The sequence below is a fragment of the Thermobia domestica genome, chromosome 5 (assembly GCF_964235325.1).
Source record: "Thermobia domestica chromosome 5, izTheDome1.hap1.1, whole genome shotgun sequence".
NCBI classification, from domain to species: domain Eukaryota; kingdom Metazoa; phylum Arthropoda; class Insecta; order Zygentoma; family Lepismatidae; genus Thermobia; species Thermobia domestica.
Genome location: NC_137458.1, coordinates 132,653,314 through 132,674,775, shown reverse-complemented (window position 1 = coordinate 132,674,775; position 21,462 = coordinate 132,653,314).

The following is a 21,462-nucleotide window of genomic DNA, read 5'->3' as shown; positions in this document are numbered from 1 at the left end:
ATGAAATATAGCCCAGTATAAGATATGGTTAATGAGATATAGCCCAGTATAAGATATGGTTAATGAGATATAGCCCAGTATAAGATATGGTTAATGAGATATAGCCCAGTATAAGATATAGTTAATGAGATATAGCCCAGTATAAGATATAATTAATGAGATATAGCCCAGTATAAGATATGGTTAATGAGATATAGCCCAGTATAAGATATAATTAATGAGATATAGCCCAGTATAAGATATGATTAATGAGATATAGCCCAGTATAAGATATGGTTAATGAGATATAGCCCAGTATAAGATATGGTTAATGAGATATAGCCCAGTATAAGATATGGTCAATGAGATATAGCCCAGTATAAGATATAGTAAATGAGATATAGCCCATATTATGATTAAATCTCAAATTTTAAATTTAACTATATAATATTGTGCAAGGATGATACATATATGAATCGGTAGTTGACACTGAGCTTAACAAAATGGCTTGGTCTGACATGTAATGCATTCATTCGTACTTTCCTAGAAAATCAAGAAAGATAAACAATCATGGCGGTAAAAGAAATCCAGTGACGTGGCGTGGAAAATTAGCGCCCGGCGCGAGAGTATACGACAGCGCCTCCATACATATAATCCAAGTAATTTTTCATCTCTTTTTCCTTTTTTCTCCCGAATTTTCCGCTCCTCTTAGTTCGGCGCCCGGGGCCGTCGGCACGCTCGTCTACCCCCCCCCCCTCCGGGATGGTACTGAAGAAATCGTTCGCTGGCAATAGTTAGTGATAGCTTTTATTCTGCTAGAACAGATTGTCTATATATTTATATAAATAGATTAGAATCAGCAATAATTGAACTTCCTTAATATCCACATATTTCCTTAAATTACTCTGTGCATTGGTCTGTTCAGAAATAACGTTCTGTAGTGCCTATAGTACGTTCACCGCATTATTAGCGTCTGATCGTATCGTGATTAACGCCTTGTGTTCTTGCAAGTGACCCCCGTCTTAATCCTTCGGCGTCCAACTCTCAGTGGCACTCGCCTGCCTTTGCTCGCTATTATTCCCTCCTTCCCCCACACTACCCGCTGGATCACGAAACAAATCTCTTTGTGGAAGTATACCTAGTAAAAATGTGGAACAAAAATGATGATTTTCTTTTGGCATAACAGTTTGCATCCATATTGTAAATCTAGAGGCAGTGGTGGGCAGGTATCAGGAAAATAACAGTAGAGAATATGCTAGAATATAATTTACAATAAAAAATGTAATTTACAAAATATATCTAGTGATGTCCGTATTCTTAGTCTACACGAATAATGTTTTGAAGTTTGCTTTAATGTCAGTCATTTTTGGTTCATCAGAGTGTTGACTCTACTTAACAATCCCATAACACGCTTCTGCAGACTCAACATTCCTCTAATCTGAAGCGGGTGTAGCGAGCCAATTTTCATGCGAATTTCATTGGTTATTTAACAAAATCGCTCACTGCTAACGTACCCAACGCCCATACAACGGAATTGTTCTGGGAATCCATCCTAAGAATTCGACTCAAATTTCGAACACCAAGGGTTGCTTATGTTTATTTGCCCTTCTTTATAGATGTCTCGGATAAGAAAATTTTACCTTTATTTAGAATGATTTATTTCTTTCTCCCTCGGTCTCAAAGTCTCTTAGGCCTAATACTATTTAATATTGCACACATATAGGAATACCATAAGTAAAAGAGTTAAATATTGTAACATTGTGATCTACAGCATGTGAAAATTCAGAGAATACAATATACGTATATTTTACCCTTTCTTATCTACAATTCTTCCCGTTATCTCTCTCTTTGTCAAGATCAATTGGGCGATTTTCCCCCGAATTCTCTTGGAAAGTCTTAATGAGACTTTTCCGATTGGATTTGCATACAATCAATATCAGCCGCCACGGGAATATGAAAGAGACAAAAAAAAAAAAAAAAAAGGCTTCGATGAATCAAGGGTTGAGTTAATGAAAGGGGCAGGACGGGGGAGGGGCAAGTGATCGTGATAGAAGTTCTGAAACTGTTATACAAGCATTTCTTTTCCCCTCCCTTCTTTCCGTTCTACCTCGATCTCCAGTTTTTTTTCACGTTTTCTTATTCTACATTTTTCTTTTATCAATTCATTCGTATAAAAAGGGTAATTCTTGATCAGAATCGGGGGGATTTTTTTTACAATATAAAATTACATTTTTGACGGTTGTATCTAGTGAGATTTTTCTCTTGGAATATCAGCTATATTAATAACGTTAAAGTGACACCTTCTTTGCCTCCGGGTCACCTTTTCTCTGTAAAATCAAAGTGACAATTTCTACATTTTTATTCAGTACAATGATACATTTTGAAGTACAAGCAGAGCTATAACTTGCAAATTACCAATGCATTATTATTATTATTATTATTATTATTATTATTATTATTATTATTATTATTATTATTATTATTATTATTATTATTATTATTATTATTATTATTAGCAGTGGCGTATTTAAGGGGCTATCGGGCACAAGCCCATCCGAAATAAATTTGTTAGTTTTTCGCATTCCATGTATAATATTTCTTACCATTTCTAAGAAGTTCATTGACTTTCCATCAAACTTCATTCTATTCAGTTATTTCTGCCTCCTCCCCACTCTCACCCAATGTTTTCATTCCTTATACCGGGAAGTGCTGATATACAAATATTGAAGGAAGGAAAATGAACTTCATTAAAATTTGTCGGCACCAAAAAGGAAAAGTATAAATGCTTATTCACGTGTGATGCATAGCCCCCCTTCCGAAACAAAATCATAAATACGCTACTGATTATAACTATCTTTGTAAGAATACTTTGAAAGAAAGAAATCGTAGAATTAGAATGTAAGAGCAAACAGACGAACCTCGAGCTGATTCAAGAACGCGATTTTCTCCACATCAATGCCATACTTCCATGATCCAACCAAAAATCTCTAATACCAAAGGCTTATGCATTGTGAAGCCTCCATGCCCTCTTTACAACTTTAAAATCCTTTAATATTTTAGTCTGTCAGTTGAGTCATATATAGGCCTATTATTCCCAGTCACGACTTCGACATATTTTGACTATGCAAAGTACTATTTCAGAAATTAACAGTTTTAAAAAGAAAAGATGTTTTTCTAGTTGAAATATTGTACTTGATTAATTTGTATTTTTCCTTTTGAACTTCTCATATAACATCCCAGGAATTGTCTAACTTACTTTGATCTTACCCTTGCGCCACCTTTGCATTCCATTTATGCATTAATGAAACCTAGAACTAAAACTAACGTACACCTTCTTCTACCCGACTTTGATCTGACATGTTGGTCTCGACATACGGTTGTTTTTGCATTTTTACTTCAAATTTTTGGTTATCATAACGCTAAAAGCAGGCATTTCTATATCCAGATTCCGGGGGTGCAGTGGCTTAGTGGTAGAGCGTTCACCTCCGGTGCTTGGTGTTCCTGGTTCGATCCCAGCTCGCGCCGTGTGAACTTTGTGGTGGACAAACATCGTGTTCGTGAGTTTTCCCGAATCTCCCGTTTCCTCCCACTCTCTTCATTCCACCATTTCATTCATCTCTGATCATCACCGTTTCCTTTAGCCTAACCGGCAAAACCGTAAAACTTAAGGATTTCATTTCATGTCAGTTCATTTATATCCAGATTGGTCTATACTCTTTTGTATTGTCTTGGTGCTAGAAATCACCTCCCACACATCAGTATACAGAATAGCAGTGATTCCCAATTCAATTTTCGTCGCGACCCACTGATGGATCTTAAAAAATTGTTTGGTAGGCCATGAAGTTCTCTACCAGACTGAACTCTCATAAGGAGTTTTTTTTTTTTTTTTTTTTTCGTTTAAAGACGAATAAGATACCATAATGTATCATCGCTTACTATACGTTTAAGAAACAACAAAAAGACACTCTTAAATTCAAGTCAAAACCAAGAATAGAAATTGACTTGATGGTCCTTCAGATTCTGAACACAATTTTGTCAGTGTGTGTGTGTGGGGGGGGAAGGGGTAAGAGAGAGAAAAATAATTGGGAAGCTGCAGGCCGCTTATTTACTGAATATAAGAAAGTTGAATTTTAAACTTCAGTTTTTAGTAATTTGAGGAATTTAGTTTCTGCGGTAACAAAGCTTTTCTTTTTCTTTATTTTGCCCTTCTCTGTAATCTGAAGATTGATATCCTTCGATTTGAGTATCAGCAGTGGCGTATCCTGTAAATTTAGGCGTGTTTGCCGCAACTTATATAATAGTGTTGTATAATGGCATATAACTAAAAGGGTATGAGAAGGATAAAATGTTTACAATGCAACAACATTTCTCGACAGCCCACATATTAGGCTATATTTTAATATTTTATAACTCATACTTAAGTACTGTCTTCGCAATAATCATGTATCTACTATAAGTTATAAATTAAGCATCTTATCTGAAGCTATGAAGGCCGAACTGAGAAAATAGATCTCTAGATAAGCCTTGGCTACTTTAAACTCCTTTTTCTCCATCTTCTGAATAATGTATCAGAATTAACGTTCAAGTTACAATATGAAGATGCACACTAATAAAGAAACGCTTGAATTCGGTATTGAAACTTGAACAACGAGTCCGAAGAAAAAGGATCTCTACCACTACAATCTATAATAATCAACACAAGCTTGCAATCACAAATTCTACTGTAGTTTTTTTTGAAGTTCTAGATTTGTTTTCTTCTTAGAGTACGTTTGTTATATCTTGGTACACTTCCCGCCCATGTACTTGGTTGGCCTTTAGAGTATTTTCTGCTAGCACGTGAATGTTTTAATGCAATAGCCGTCTTATTCGTTTTGTTGTGTAGGTGACGTTAGTTGTCAGCCAGCCCATCAAATAAGGTCATTGCATCTTAACATTAACATCTTTTAGTAAGATATTAGGGAAAACTAAGCATTTACTATATTAAGATATACATAGAAAATCTTCCACGTCTTGGAATTATATGAAATTGTGCTTGAATCTCCCTTGATGAAACTGCGTACGCCACTGACTATTATATATTATATTATTTTAATTTTAAAAATTAAACAAATGTTACAATGTTGTAGGCGTACAGTAAAGTGTATCATCAATGAAGACTCATATAATGAAGAGCTCATATATTGAATAACACACCTCTAACTTAAGCGAATCCTCACATTGAAGCTTCTCTAAATGAAGAATCTGAAATTTTAATATAGAAATTGTTCCCTTCCCCGCTTTAGGTGCAAAATTTACAAAAACGCTTTAACACATTTCCCTTATCTTTAAGGGTTTTTATAACAAATTTCACTACCCTGAGCATTTAATGTTGGGTTACAGTAGTATCAAGTGTACGCACCTTTGGCGCATGATGTCCCGAGTTCGAATCCCGGTGGGAGAGAAATTTGTACTCATTACGGTGGGTCGGATTCCACCTTAAACTGTAGGTCCGTGTCTCATATAACCTCGGTGCTAAAATGAGACGCTAAACTTCAATAAACAACAACACCTCTAACTTACGCACACTTTCATATTGGATATTTTCTGAATAAAGAATCGGGATGTATTTTTAGAATGGTAAAATACGTGTTCGATTATTTTTAAATGAGCAGTTTTATGTGCCAAATTTCATTTCCCTAACTTTTGGAATTCGTGAGGTACTATATTCTACGAACTAGCTGAAGTCCCTTTAGCCTCCCCACGTAGGATATATACTATATATATATATATATATAGATACTATATATATATATATACTATATATATATATATATATATATAGCATTTATATATATATATATATATATATATATATATATATATATATATATATATATATATATATATATATATATATATATATATATATATATAAATGCTATATATATATTTCAAAAAGGAGATTTGTCCGAATGTCATCTTCTTTCTAGCTATAGTACAGTGTGGCCTGTGTATCCACGGATGTGTAACTTTTAACCTATACTGGTACACTGATAAATTATTAGAATCACTTACATAGAACTTTAAATATTGTAATGGTAGTATACAAGTTACTCCACACAATAAATCTTGAACACAAAATATTTTTTGTTTGGCAGTAGATAGCTAGAATGATTGTCTCAGGCAGGGGTGCCCATCCCCCCCAAAGCTGATGGCGCACTCCCCCCCCCAAAACTAATAATCTCTTCCCTCCTCAAAACTCAAGTCCTCTAAAAAAACAATTGCCCAGTGTAGCAGTAGTTTTTATAGTACTAGTAATTGTTATTTTTGTTGCTGTTTTTATTTCCTGTAGTAGTATTATAGAATGTTTGAGTAGTAGTAGGGGCAGTAGTAGTTATAAAAATGGCATTACTTTTATTAGTAGTCTTGGTAGTGTACAATACTAAATATGTTCTATAAGGAAATTGAAGGGTATAAAAACTTCTACACACTGTATATGGCACAGGTATTCTTTTTTTACAATTAGTAGTATTATATTTTTCTTTACAAAATATTGATATAATTCCCTTGTACATGAAAAGTAAGACGCAAGTTACAAGTTATTGAGTTTGATACCAAAAGAAAATGTTATCCTCGAAATTAGCCTACAAAAAGAAGTGATATCCAACAAAAATATTCCTGTAAAAGAGCCAAGTACGAGTGGACTTAAAAAGAATTGAAATCACAATAGGCGCCAAGTTCTGATGGACAACAATTACAAACACTCACTGGCTCACTTCAAATTTAGATTTGAAACTTGGCTGTTGTCTGTATGGTTACCACTAGCTCACAATTATGTCAAACTACTTTATAATTTTCAACAGACAACATAGGCAAGTTTCAAATCTAAATTTGAAAGTGATTCCTTGAGTGATTGTAACTGTTGTTCACCAGAACTTGGCGCTCATTTTTGTGATTTCACTTCTTTTTAAGGCCGCTCATACTTTTTTTTTTTTTTTTTTTTTGTTACAGGAATGATTTTGTTGGATTAAATTATTACTGGTCGTGGTGGTTACATTAACCTACCCTTGATGTCCTTTATAGAGTAATAATTTTTTTCTTTGCTCACTCGACCAAGCAAATTTGTCTATAATATCGCTGTTGGGAATGCATTCTAAAATGTCTTTTTCGGAAGAAAGGACAAGCATGTCGAAGAGCCATACATCTCCCATGCTGCTTCTTAGTCTATTTTTTACAATCTTTACTTTACTCATAATCCTCTCTACTGAGCAACTCGTTGCTGGTAATGACAGAAGTATCTGGTATACAGGTAATATTGTTAGGTATGGAAAACCAGACATATTCAACAAACCTGTGGGCGGCCCTTTTCTCTTAAAACGAACCAACCTTTCCTTTCATACGGCTACTTGCGCGGTACTTTATTCATTGAGTATCGAAGCAGGGGGTACGGGGGTTCACCCCGGAAAATTTTTGAAAATTAGCTTCTCAAAATCGTGTTTTAATGCTATTCCGACAGTAAAATTGCTAGTTCGAAAGTAGAGTTAAATCCCCCCCAAAATTTTTCTCAATGGCGCAACTTGCGCCATACATCCCCCCTGTGGGCGGCCCTGGTCTCAGGTAAGTTCGTTACTGCATCCAATCCACGTACACATTAACGGTGGAAGACCTGGCTTCGATTCCCGGTGGGAGCTCATGTGGTTTGGATTGCACGTTAATCAATAGGTCCCGTCTCATATAGCCTCGCTATTGAAAGGGGCGTTAAATTTAAAATCTACTACTACTACCTTAACGGTAATGATAGCTTACGTCCGTCTGATAGTCTACATGATAACACTCGAACGAAAGGAAATTCTTAAATTATGTTTTCCTGCAATAAATGGCTAACGAAAAGATCTCGGCTGAGTTCGTTGGTGGAATCAATCCGTTAACAGTTTCATGGGTAACGGTGCCATTAACAAATATATCGATAACCAATTATCAAATATTGAAACAAAAATAGCAGAACTTGCACATCTCGTCGTTGGACGGCAGCACAATCCTCCAGCACTTTCTATTGAAATTTCTATTGCATAATCCTTTTTACCAATGATGCCAATTTAGCTTATTTTTTTGACTAAATCTAGCCTATTCGGAGAGGCATTTAGCCATACAAATTTATGAAATGCTTAAAGCTTTAAATGCTATTTTATGAAACTCTTTTGCCATTTTTGGCTTTTTTTTTATTTGCCGTTAAATTAATTCTAAAAACACTTTTTTCTTTGAAAATAAAGTATAATTTTTAAAACTTAGACTATTTTGATTATATTATCGTATTAATTGATTTCTCTAGACGGAGGGTGTTTTATTACGCAACAAACACTTGTTTCTTTTATTCTTCTTCTCTCTCCCCACCTTCAGACTTACAACTACTTAAAAATACTGTTTTGCAGTAGATAGCTAGAATGATTGTCTCAGCTAAGTTCGTTATTGCATCCAATCCACGTTCACATTAACGGTGGAAGACCTGGCTTCGATTACCGGCGGGAGCTCATGTGGTTCGGATTCCACGCTTATCAGTAGATTCACGTCTCATATAGCCTCGCTGCCGAAAGGGACGTTAAACTCAAGATCAAGTCAAGCCAGGAACTCCAAAATTGCATCTGAAACTGGAGGACCTTTCATCCATTCATCTATAACTAGTCATCTTCAAATAGCCATCTGGGCTGGGAATGTTGAGATGCTTTTCGATGCTTCTCTTGTAGATAGCTGCCTGATAATTAGCTCTTTTAGAATCAAGGTACGTTTTATCCGCCATAGTGGCAACTGCTCAGATTCGAAGTCACTTTTCTTCAGCTTGAACAATTGGTACCGCAGCTCATTGATGTTGGTGATAGGTCGATTCGATGCACAGATCCTACATGTAAATTCCCCTAGCTTCTAAAAGAGTTATCGTGTAAGGTGTCATTTTTCCCCCAAGAGATACCATTGCTTTTTGAAATTCGTTATCAGTATTTATAAATTTAAGGCTTTCAATCTTCCCACGGCCACTTAAATGCACTAATTGAATCACAACCAGTGAATGAATGGAAACCAACAAGACTTCTGCATTCATCTATTCCCAATGAGGAGACAACCCGTTTCACATCAATATACTTTTCTCTGTTTTTAGTGCTACATTTTATTAATACATTATCAATATGTTCACTGAAGAAAAGGCTGAGATCAAGAACATTGATGTCATCAGACACAATAATCACAGATGGATGATCAACACTTGCATGTTTTACATGCAGAAGCATTCGGGTGTCAGCTTCTTCCTGAGACATCTGAAGATCTCCACAAACATACTTTCTTTACAAGTTAATCTTATGCATTCGTCTTTCAATGTGACAAAAAACTGTTTAGCATCAAGTTTCTGGAGACATGTGGGATATTTCCATTTTTTAGCAAGAAACTCGACGAGTGTTATTTTACTTGCTGAACAAGCAAGTAACATTTTCCACTGTTCGATTTATTATTATTATTATTATTATTGGGCATTATGTTTTCGTACAGCAAATCAGAGGTGGGCCCTCGATTAATCCTCTCTGCATTATTTATAGATTTATCTTGGTATACATCGAATACAACGTCAATCTTGTCGCTATCTGATCCAGCTAGCAAGGCTCCTGCGAATATACTCTTTGCTACCTCTTCAAAATTCTTTCGCTCTCCGTTAATCCTGTGAACAAGTCACATCCCACCAATTACATAGGCTGATGGTTTCGGTATGTTTTCTGCAGCAGTTTTTTGCTCCGACGTTTAAATATCACTGAAAATCTTAAGCCTTAATTGCTGGAGGTGGTCATGGAGTTTGCTGGACACCTCATTGGGTTTCATTCTGTCTTGTTTAAAATTGATAAAAGCAATTGTCCCCTTCTCTTTGACATTTAGGAGATCTTTCCCAATTTCGTTAATAGTAACTATGTCAGTCGATAATGAAAATGAGTCTTCTGGACCATCGAAAGGATTTCTCCAACTGTTCTCCATTGTCTAAAGAAGTGACTGTACATTCTTTTCATCCTTCTGTGTTCTAGAAGGTTCGAGATCAGCATGTGACAAAACATCCTCTTTTTATACCAGTCATTACTCTTAGATTTCTAAGGAAAGTGCAGTTGTACTCTGCTGTTATGTAATACCTGGCCACTGCACCTGTAGGAAGACTATATCTTTTAACTCTACTGTTGGTTTGAGTGTCTTTGTTAATTGTTTCCTCTATTGCTTGGTCAACTGGAATTCATGCAAAAGAATTGCTTCCTGCAAAGTATACAGATAATCTTCCTATGGTGAAGTGATCATACACTGCGGGTAGTCAATTTGCAGCCTAACTATTTCAAGGTAGTAAACCAGTATATATCTAGAGTAATTTTGCCTATCATGTGCAAAACACATGAAATAATCTCTTTAATCATAGCAAGATGAAGAAACCAGTTATCTTCTCTGGAGGCTCTAACTAGGCCAAGAGCAATCTATCATATCAATATTATATCAATATAGCTCATCCAAATTGAGGATAAATCCTCATTTTCGTTCCGAAGGAGTTCCTGGTAGTCCTTGAGGGGATTCAGAATGCGAATACTTGATACACTCTCTAATACACCTTGTAACTTCTCGCGACACACATTGTCATGAAGTAATTCAATCTGTGTGATAGCGTTGTTAAGATCTTGGATCTTTATTTCCATCCACTTAAGAAATCCTTTCGACGCCAATCTCATCAAGGCTCCGTAGAGCATCATTGACAAAAAAAATGTATGTGGAGTACGTAAAATCGTATGTTACATTTGTAAATCCTGTAGTGTTTGGACTTAACGTACAGCAAATGTATAACTGAAAATGCATGTTTTATAATACTTTCTGTATAAGTGTTAGTCCATCTGTACGTACTTTCCCTATGAAACAATATAGGCGGTCAGGATCTCACATACAAATGGACGTATATAGCATATAACTGACGAAGGTAACATACATATATGTATGTAATATAAGGAAGACTGTTAAATATCAGACATCCTGCAACGACATGACGTAACATCTAAGGGCAATGCCTATGCAGCATACCGATAACGTATGCTCTGTACTGATTTATGTAGTAAGCAAGAGGATTTCGTATAGACTATTTGTAAAATATACAACTGTCCGGAGAACGGATTTTTCTCAGTGAACTTATGTGATATAAATCCTCTATTATAATATCTACCCTCCAGTATTGCATGCGACATGTTAAAAAAAAAACGACTAGTACTGTGAGATAGACAACCTCTTAGTGTCCTTCCAGTGAGGGTGTACCAAGCAATGTTTATTATACATGGATATCCAATCTAGGGACTTATCGTGTAAGAATAATATGTTTTTTTTTCTTTAATTAATGCATGCTTCACGTCAGTATGAATATTGTAATGCAAATCTTGAACTGCATTAAATGATCAATTCATATTGAAGGCCATGTGTTTCTGCCGAAATCAACATCACCGTGTCTCATTCATATTGTTTAATAGAAGTCAGATCCACACGTTGACAACGTAAAATTTCGGAGGACTCCCACTTGGTGTAGTGGCTAACATGTTTGCCGTCGGCGCGCGTGGTCCTGGGCTCAATTCCCGGAGAGGGTATAATTCGAATAAAAGTGGTTCGGATTCCACTATAATTAGTAGGTCTACGTCTCTTCTATCCCCCATGACATAACCGTGGACACTAAACTCAAGCCAAATCAAGATCAAAGTAAAATTTCTAATATTGAATTCTTAGAAATTTACACCTACCAGCGCATAAAATGAAGTATTTCCATTATTTGTAAAGATACAGTTATGGTATAGGTATCGTTCGGTAGCTCTTAAAATGCACAACCTTGTTTATTTCAGAGTGTTTTTGTGAAATATAGCTGTTTCATAGTTATTCGCTATTAAAGTTTGCGATTGAATGTGACCATGACATTTCTCCACTTTCGGGCACTCTATTTCAAAATGGCGAAAACGATTAAGAAAGTTTTGGTGTTGAAATGTAGGCTTGGAGTATATTCTCGACAATAAATCAAGAATTAAGTTTGTATTTTGAGCGATAGTGCAAGTATAATCGTTTGAAATCGCTATGGTGAAATAAGTACGCGGTCATATTGATGACGTCATATTTGGCATAAAGCTGTGCCAGACGAAAGTCTACCAAGCAGTTTTGACATACTGGACCACGTATCTGTTCGAAAAGTATTGTTAGATCCCCCCCCCCCCCGAACGGTACCAAGACGTTGTCTTGGTTCATGGACTACATCGTCCATTTATCACTTTATTTTGTCACGATATACGAATGTTGTAGTGAGTGTTCTGATATAGAGAGGAAAATGGGAAAGCGAATGAAATTTCAACAAAAACAAGTAATAATAATAATTCAGTTCGAAACTATATCAAAAAATCTAAAAAGTATTGAATCTTCTGCTTGCGAGATGGGGTTAGTTTACCACATCTAGCAACGGGTGGCCTGACGTCATGTGATAATTAAAGCTAGAAGATGTGCAAAAGAAGCTGGAATTCTTACATGATATTCTGTCGTCAACCGAACTTTCCGCAAAATTGAGATACATTTTACAATTGTATTTCGATAAAGGCGCGAATACTTCACGCACCTCCGTGAAGAAGTTTGTGTTGTTTATTTACAAGATACGTTATCAAAAGCAACAACTGAAAAATGGTTCAGTAGCTTTTGTTCCAGAAATTTTCGATAACCAAGATGCTCCTCCCAGTAGGAAACAATCACAGCCAGTGGCGTATTTTGAGGGGGGCTTCCAGGCTTAAGCCCCCCCCCCGAAATCTTACTTACTATAGTAAAGTATATGAATTATCTTGCAGAATTTTCACATTTTCAGGCAAATCCCCCCCCCCCGAAAGTTAGCAAAGCCCTCCCCGAAACAAAATCGTAAATACGACACTGATCACAGCAAAAGTGGATAGGCTAATATTCTGACAAAAGTCTAGCAATACCGGCATGTAAAGTCATGACAACGCCAATGACCTAAACATGCATCACCAAACAGTTTTTAATCATTTGGAGAAAGCTGGCTACAAAAAAAAGCAGTGACTTTGAGTGTCGACCTAAAGATGAGCTGGGATTGAACCAAGGAACCCATGCACTAGAGATGAATGCTCTACCACTGAGCCTCCGCGGCCCAAATAACGAAATTAGTTTGCAATCTTGCTGTCTGCACATATATATGAGACACATAATGCTTTACTTAGATTTGAGTATGCTTTAAAAGAAATAAAACAACCGAAACAAGTGATTAAAAGCAAATTTAAAGTGCAAATGTGAATAACAATAAAAATGTTTGAAAGTATATATATTTTTTAGTCTTTGTCATATCACTTTAATGGTTTCCAGTTCGACTGTATTACATCGGATGACACAGTTAAGCGCTATCACAAGTGAATACCGCATACGAGTATATTTTATAGACATCTGTTCTCAATGTACATATATGTCATTGTTTCAATCGTAATCGTAAATTGTTTCAGTAGCGCATGCACAGAGGGACAAAAAATAATACTAAAAGAGAGAGAGAAAGAGAGAAAGGAAAGAAAAAAATGTGAATTGAATTTTCGTTTTGGTCGTTTCCATGTTTCAAATTCAATACATTTTGAACCTGAGTGGGTTGGTTGATATAAGCTAGTAGAAAAGTAGTGTGCTGCTGGATTGCCGGCCTTCCAGGATGGACGACTTTAGATAAAGTGTGAGTTATTGGTAACTCCCGCCATAGAGTAGAGCAGTTTCGGACTTAAAATTCAATTGGAAGGCTGTCCCGTTTGCACTCCTTGATATATGATGCAAAAGAAAAAAAAAACGGAAAAAGGAACGGTCGAACCACAAAGAGAGTACACAGACGATAAGGCGCACCAGAGGGCGAAAAATTGAAATCGTTTCCATACCGACAAGTTTAAACAAAAAATAGATCTTTCCATTATGGCGCGAAATTATATACAGTTTTCCTCTTGTCTTATATAGTTCTATATATATATATATATATATATATATATATATATATATATATATAGTTTTATTATTATCGACCTTATGCTTTCTACGCAACAGAGGATGAAATGGAAACTAGGCACAGGAGATAGTGGTATTTCTGTCTTGTTTAATATCAATTTACTCGACTTACGAACTGCAGATTTTAGGGGTGGGTGGGGCAGTTTGGAGAAATTGGCACAATACAAAAAGAGCCAATTTGTAACGAAATTATTCAAATTTTCAAATTTATACTCTGGTCTTAACATTTGACTTCTATCACGTATTAGATTAGAATTCTGAATTCTTTTCAGAATACACACAACTGTATGACAAAACCTGATCTATATAATTTTTTTTTTAAGTTTACAATTTACAATGACAATTTAAAATGACAATTATAGCGAACATATGCTGTATATTTTTTCTAAGTATCATAAAATAGCACAGAAATAACTGGAAAAATGGAAGCAAATCGTCTTCACAAAAATCCACTCCAGTTCAACAGCCGCAGTCACTTCATACGGAAAAACAAAAAACAATCAACATAATACTAATCAATTATCTATATTATAAAATTTTAACTGACTATGTTTGTGACTCTTAATCTCTTGAACCACCCGACAGATCTCGATCAAATTTTCAACATAGATGAGGTTCAGTTGAACCGTCCGTTCAGCAGCGAGGTTATATGATTAACGTGGAATCCGAACCACATGAGCTTCTGCCGAGAATCGAACCCGGGTCTCCCACGCTGAAATCGAGTATGCTAACCGCTTAGCCACGAAGGAGCTCAGATGAGGTTCAGACCTGGCATAATTTTTATCATTTTACTTTGACGGTGCAAGGTAGGAGGGAAGGGAAAGGGATATATATATAAACAGTAGCATAGCCAGGATGTGTGTTTGGGAGGGGGCAAGTGCTGTTATAGGTACATATAGAAAAATTACAAATAAAAGCATATATAAACATAAAAATATATAAAAAATGACAAACATCAAAGTACCAAAGTACATTGTCGGACGTCTTTGGGGGGCGGCCCCCCTTCCCTACGCCACTGTATATAAATGACTTAAATTACCAATATCAGTGTCAAATCAATAGTTTTCGAGGCATCTCAGATGAACAATGACAATTCCGATGCCGTGTAAATCCAAATTCATCCACGCTATGGGGAGGAGGAGAGAGAAAGTTATAAAAATGATCGAAAATGACAGATATCAGAGAGCGCTTTAGTAATCGTAAAAACTGGCTGACTAATGGAACATATTACTATTTTTTCATAATTTAACCCAGTGAAGCTGGTAATTGATGCTAATTTAATTATAAAAACTTATTTTTCATTTTACGTTTCATTGAAATTTAACAGCATATTTGTCATTCATTCATTGTAATTCTAAAAAAATCTTATTAAGTTTTTTTTAATAACGAAGTTTCAACGGTTGTCTATAGTGTATATACTCAAAAGTATGTTCAATAAAGATAAGAATAAAATCTGACCAAACCAAACACATACTAATCTGTTTTACAGTTTCAACAATATCTTATGTCTGATCAAGGCAATGATATGTATTAGTGAAACTGAAACACGGATTAGTAATTATAAGTGGTTGCTTTAGTTAGATTATACAAATCTACTGACCAGTGAGTATATGTTAGAAGAAGTCTGATGATCAGGAGAAAGTAATACACACAATATCTTAGTTAATACTATCTATTTACATATATATATATATATATATATATATATATATATATATATCAATAAAGAATTAAATAATCTATTCCTGTAGGGAAAAAAATACTACCAATTATTACTGACAACGAATGACATAATTTTTGGTATCATAAAAATTAGTTTTTTTTCCTCAGTTTTTTAAAAAAACGTTTGCTTCATAGTTTATCCTTAAGCATGCTATTTTGTTAAGTTTTATATAATCTATCAACTGCTATATATAAAGATAGATATCGGATGTTCTAAAAATAGCGCCCACGAACAACAGAGCGCAATTCTTCAAATCAAAATAAAGCGAAAATCCTATAAAATGGAATACCCTATAGAGAATCAAAATTTCACTATGTGGCAACGTAGCAGATTAATTTGGATCCATTAGCATTGCTCTACGAATCCATCAAGCACACTGAGAAAACTCCGTTTTCGGGACAGCGGTATATTGTATTATTTTGTAGACAGCGGTAAATATACGGAATTCTCTTACTTACTACAGAAATCAGTGTGGAGCATACGTTATCCATATGCTACATACGCACTGTCCTTAGATGTTACATCATGCCGTTGCAGGGTGTCTGACATCTATCAATTTCCCGTATATCACATGCATATAGTTATGTTACATTCCTCAGCTATATGTTATATACGTCCATTTGTATGTGAGATCCTGACCGCCTATATTGTTTCATACGGAAAATACGTATAGATGGAACACTTATACGGAAAGTACGGTATTATAAAACATGAGTTTTCAGTTATACGTCTGCTGTACGTTAAGTCCATAAACAACAGGAATTGCGCATGTAACCTATCCTTTTAAGTACGCCACCTACATTTTTTTTCTCAGTGCAATCACATCCATTGTTTAATATGCTTATAAGTGGTGCTAGTGACAACGTATCAATGTAACTATTTCGTAGATTAGTAGAATTTCTCTGTGTTTCTTTATCTGCGACGTTCGCACTTAGTGCAATTCGCGTCTCCAGACAAGAACCCGAAAGATATATAATTATATACATTTTTGCTTTATTTTTACTTGTAGAATAGTGCCTTGTAATTCGTGGGGTGCCATTATTAGAACACTAGATTATATATATACTGTAGATATCATCTCTACACAATATTTTATTTTAATTTTAACCGAAATTAACGTTTCAGACTTAATGATACATTATCATTAACCGTACTATGTACAGTCATCTTGTTAGCGGTATAATGAGAAGGTTGATGAGAGAATATTTCAATTTCATCTTAATCTATGGTGTGAAATTGTAGAAACATAGCAATAATTTTTAGATTTATTTTTTAAAATAATTTTTATCGATATTCTCAAAAACTACGAATGAGTTTTTATACTGATATACATAATTTTGTTCAGCTCAATGACGTATATGTCCCATCTTTGAATATTTTTCTTTCATTGTACATTTTTTATTGTAGTTGAACGTAGTTCCAAAGTTATAATTCAAAACAGCATTCGAAAATATTGTTTATCTTGAATGCTTTAATGTTGTCAATTAATTTATTATTGCTGTTTATTTATTTTAAGGGTCTGTGGGTCAAGATAATCAATTTTTGGAATTCCATTTAAACGACATTTCACATGATCGATCTGATGGATGAATACCGAGCTGAGCTTTTAGGTAACTACTTCCGAACTTCAAAGCTAATGTTGTTTTACATTTTCAGAGCGGAAAGAAGAATTAGCACTGTATAAATTAAGTTTCACTTTTACATCTCTTGTTCCTTGGAGAATTCTGTACTGCGCAACATACGATTTTTGTATGAATTATCTATTACGTGTGCATTTCTATTTCAGATATATCGAAAATTGCATAAAATCTTGAATGCAGAAGAAAAAATTAAATTCGAATTTTCGATTCATTTAGACGCTTCGTTCACACGAGTTCAGATGTATCTTCGTTATATGGTTGTATGCTCTGTCCATACGTACGCCGTAATGGAAATTTCTTACTATTATATTGGGATTAAATAAACACTATTTTTTTTTAAAAAAACTAAAACGTTTGAAGGGTTTACTTTTCATTTGATAATATTATTTTACTTATTTCTTACATCTCCCTCCCCGTTAAGTTCAAAGCGAGTGAGTTCACCCGGTGTTTCATTTAGGAAACATCCAGATAGGATTATAATTATTCAGCATAACTTGTCACGTTGGGCAGGTATTTCGGAAAATATATCCATAAAAAAACTTTCCAAAAAATAGGATAGTAGTACAAATTTCCCCGTGTTCTAACAAATCTAGCACTAGTTACTTCTGAAAAAAACACTTCAATGGGGATCACTCCAGCTTACGTGTTAATTTAAACCCAATGACTAGCAGAGCTACGGAAATTTTTCGTTGCTGCTGGAAATCCGTCAGAGGAACTTTGTTTTTCCAGACTAATGTAACGTACAAGCACGAAATTTGGCATGTAGTTACTCTTTGTAACAAACAGAATAATAATAATAATAATAAAAAGCACGTGCATGAATCTTTGGAAATTCGAACGTGAAGAGATGCAGAATTACCTGTTCTTCGCAAGAAAAACTAAGATTACTTGCACGGAAAGAATAGTTACTTGAATAGCAGCTACATCACAAACTTGAATATTGTAGAGTTGCCCCTCTCTTCCCCTCTTCAGGAATTTTCTAAAACGTTCAAATACGTGCTAGAGTTACTTTAATTAGGATTTCAGCTAATATGTATAGTATGTATAACAGTATAGATTTTTATCTAATAGAATAGGCAGATACAGTACTTAAAGTAGGGCCTCTTTGATATGCCGATTTCCTGTCTACTTGCCCTCATTACTGGTCTAATGGCTATCGCGCATTTGTTTGAAGCATGAGTTCGTGGATTTGATGTCTGGTAAGGTGTATGTCTTGTTCCAAATAACCTCGGCAATGACAAAGGATGTTCATGTAAGAACAAATTAATCAACGAACCTTATAGACCTGTAATAATGGAAAAACCCTGAGAAAACTCACGCACACGGCGTTATAGGAAGTTATTGATGCACAGAACACGAACACCTTACCCACTTGCTCGAATTTCAGAAATGTTATCCCAAAGCAGTGGACAAAATGGTTTTAATTGTCCCATGTTTTCTTTCAAACGTTAGGAGCATGGTAATTCAATGCTAGCGTGTATAGCTCTGTGTGGGAGGTCTCTGGTTTAATACCAGGCCATGTAGCTTACAGATGGACAACATAATTTCATACAGCTTTCTCATTTCCTTCCGCATTTTCATTCCATCATCAGTCTCCTTTAGCTTAAAGGGCATAGGGTGTGAAGATTAATATTTCCAAGAAGATTCATATTACGTAGCAAGAAATTTTCAGAAAGTTAATAACGATGGACATTTCCATTTTTTTATTGCTCTAAAAAAAACTTCAGAGCTAACTGATTACGGAGAACACTTCCTTTCGCTCATGCGACGATTCTAACTAGTCGAAATTTGCGATTGAATTCCGGTCTGCTACTCGTGCCCTTAAAACAACGAACATCGTGTTTGTATATACGTCAAAGGCAGTGTTAGGCAAAATCAATTGAAATCAATTGCAATTGATCAATCAATTGAAAGTAATTGCTCTGAAAATTAATTGCAATTGATTTCAATTTGTAATTGACAATTAATTTCAATTGCAATTGAATTCAATCATAAAATTTGCAATTAAATTTTCGTCAATTGTTAATTGTTAATTTGTCATCAGGCAATTGAAATTTGTAATTGTTAATTGTCAATCGCAAAGGGTGCAATTGAAACATTTAATTGTTAATTGCAATTGACAATTGAAACTTGTAATAGTTAATTGTAATTGTTAATTGCAATTGAAATCAGCAATTAAAACAGAAGATAAGAAGATGTGAGTATATTGTGTTTTCCACTTGTTACTGTTTTACATATTTCAAATAAGGTACTTACAAGAAATGCTGGATAACAACCATCCCTTCGGCCCCCTGGGAAGAAAGCAGTGAAACTTATTTTCTAAAAAATATATTATGTTTATGGTTCTATCCTGCTCGAAAGAACTCTATATGTCCGTCATGCATACAATAGGAATGGGCACGAGCGAGTTCGAACTAGTTTTCTTTAAAACTCGACTCGACTCGAAGCAGACATCTTTGAGCTTGACTCGAGAAGTCGGCTCGAAAAATTTCCCCCAACTCGACTCGAATTCGGATCGAGTTTCCATCGAGTCGAGCCAAAACGAGCCAATCCGAGCTAAATCCTTTGTGAAGTTCCAAGTACTACTCTCTTCAAGTATCCTACATAGACAATATAATTATCAATGATACTACTACTCTGTTCAACAAATTTTGATCAAAAGTATGTAAATTCTTTGAAATTGCGATTTTTACATTCATTTAAGCATAATATGAAAGAAAATGATAATAGAAGAATTTTCTTAGCTCAGGTTGTGAAAAAAACGCCCTTGTACAACAGTAGCTGTATATATACAAATGTATTAATATTTATAGAACATTTAAGCAAAATCCTTGTAAAAACCTACATTTCACTTTTTTTTATCTATTTCACTGTGATGTGATAAGCTGGGGAGTTAAGAAGTACCCTAACCAATAGCTTTTTATACCCTTGTACTTCCTTTTTCAAAATTGCGCAAATACCAGTTTCACAGCGATACAGAAAATAAAGTAACCGTGGTCAAGTTAAACATTAACAATTCCGTAATAAAAATCAGTATTAACATCAAAACATGAAAAATATGTACAAATACCTTTTTGTGCAAGAACTACACTGCAATGTAGACAAAAGTTTCAAGTGATCCCTTGTACAGGATTATGTTTATTTTATTTTGAGCGTCTTCGCTTGGCTTGCCTTTTGTAGGTTACATCTGGAGCATCCCTTGCAATAGTCCAACAGTAGTCGGCCAATATATTAGAACTCCACTTTCCCTCATATCTCTTCTCCATGGCTGCAATATCTTGATGGAAACGCTCACCATGTTCGTCACTTACTGCTCCATAATCTTCGGGAAAGAAGTCTAGATGTGAATGAAGAAAGTGGAGTTTCAGAGACATATTGCAACCAAGATTTTCGTAGCACAATAACAACTTTGCTACCAGTTGTTTGTAATTTGTTGCTCGGTGTCTTCCCAAGAACTGTGAACAAACACTCTTCAAGCTTTCCCACACAGCTTTCTCCTCACCTTGGAGAATTTCGTCGAACTTGTGATCTTTGAATAGTTGCCTAATCTGTGGCCCTATGAAAACACCCTCTTTAACTTTGGCATCACTTAATCGAGGGAATTGTCCTCTTAGGTACTTATAGGTCTCATCCTCTTGGTTCATGCTCTTAACAAAACTTTTCATAAGACCTAATTTAATATGTAGAGGGGGAAGCAAAATTCGGTTACGATCTACCAGTGGTTCATGCTGCACATTTTTCACTCCCGGCTGAAGAGTTTCTCTGGTACTCTAATCACTTTTGCGGTAATGAGATCCACGATCTCTACTGTCCCATTCACATATAAAGCAACAATACTTTGTATACCCTAACTGCATACCTAGCAACAGTGCTATTACTTTAAGGTCACCACAAATGAGCCACTGAAAATCGTAATATTTAATGGCTTGAGGTAAACGTTTCAAGTTTTCATAAGATTCCTTCATATGAACTGCGTAACCTACAGGAATTGAAGGAAGTTCATTTCCAATATGTAAAAGCACTGCCTTTAAACTCACCTTGGACGAATCTATAAAGAGCCTCCACTCCGTAGGTTCGTAATTAATT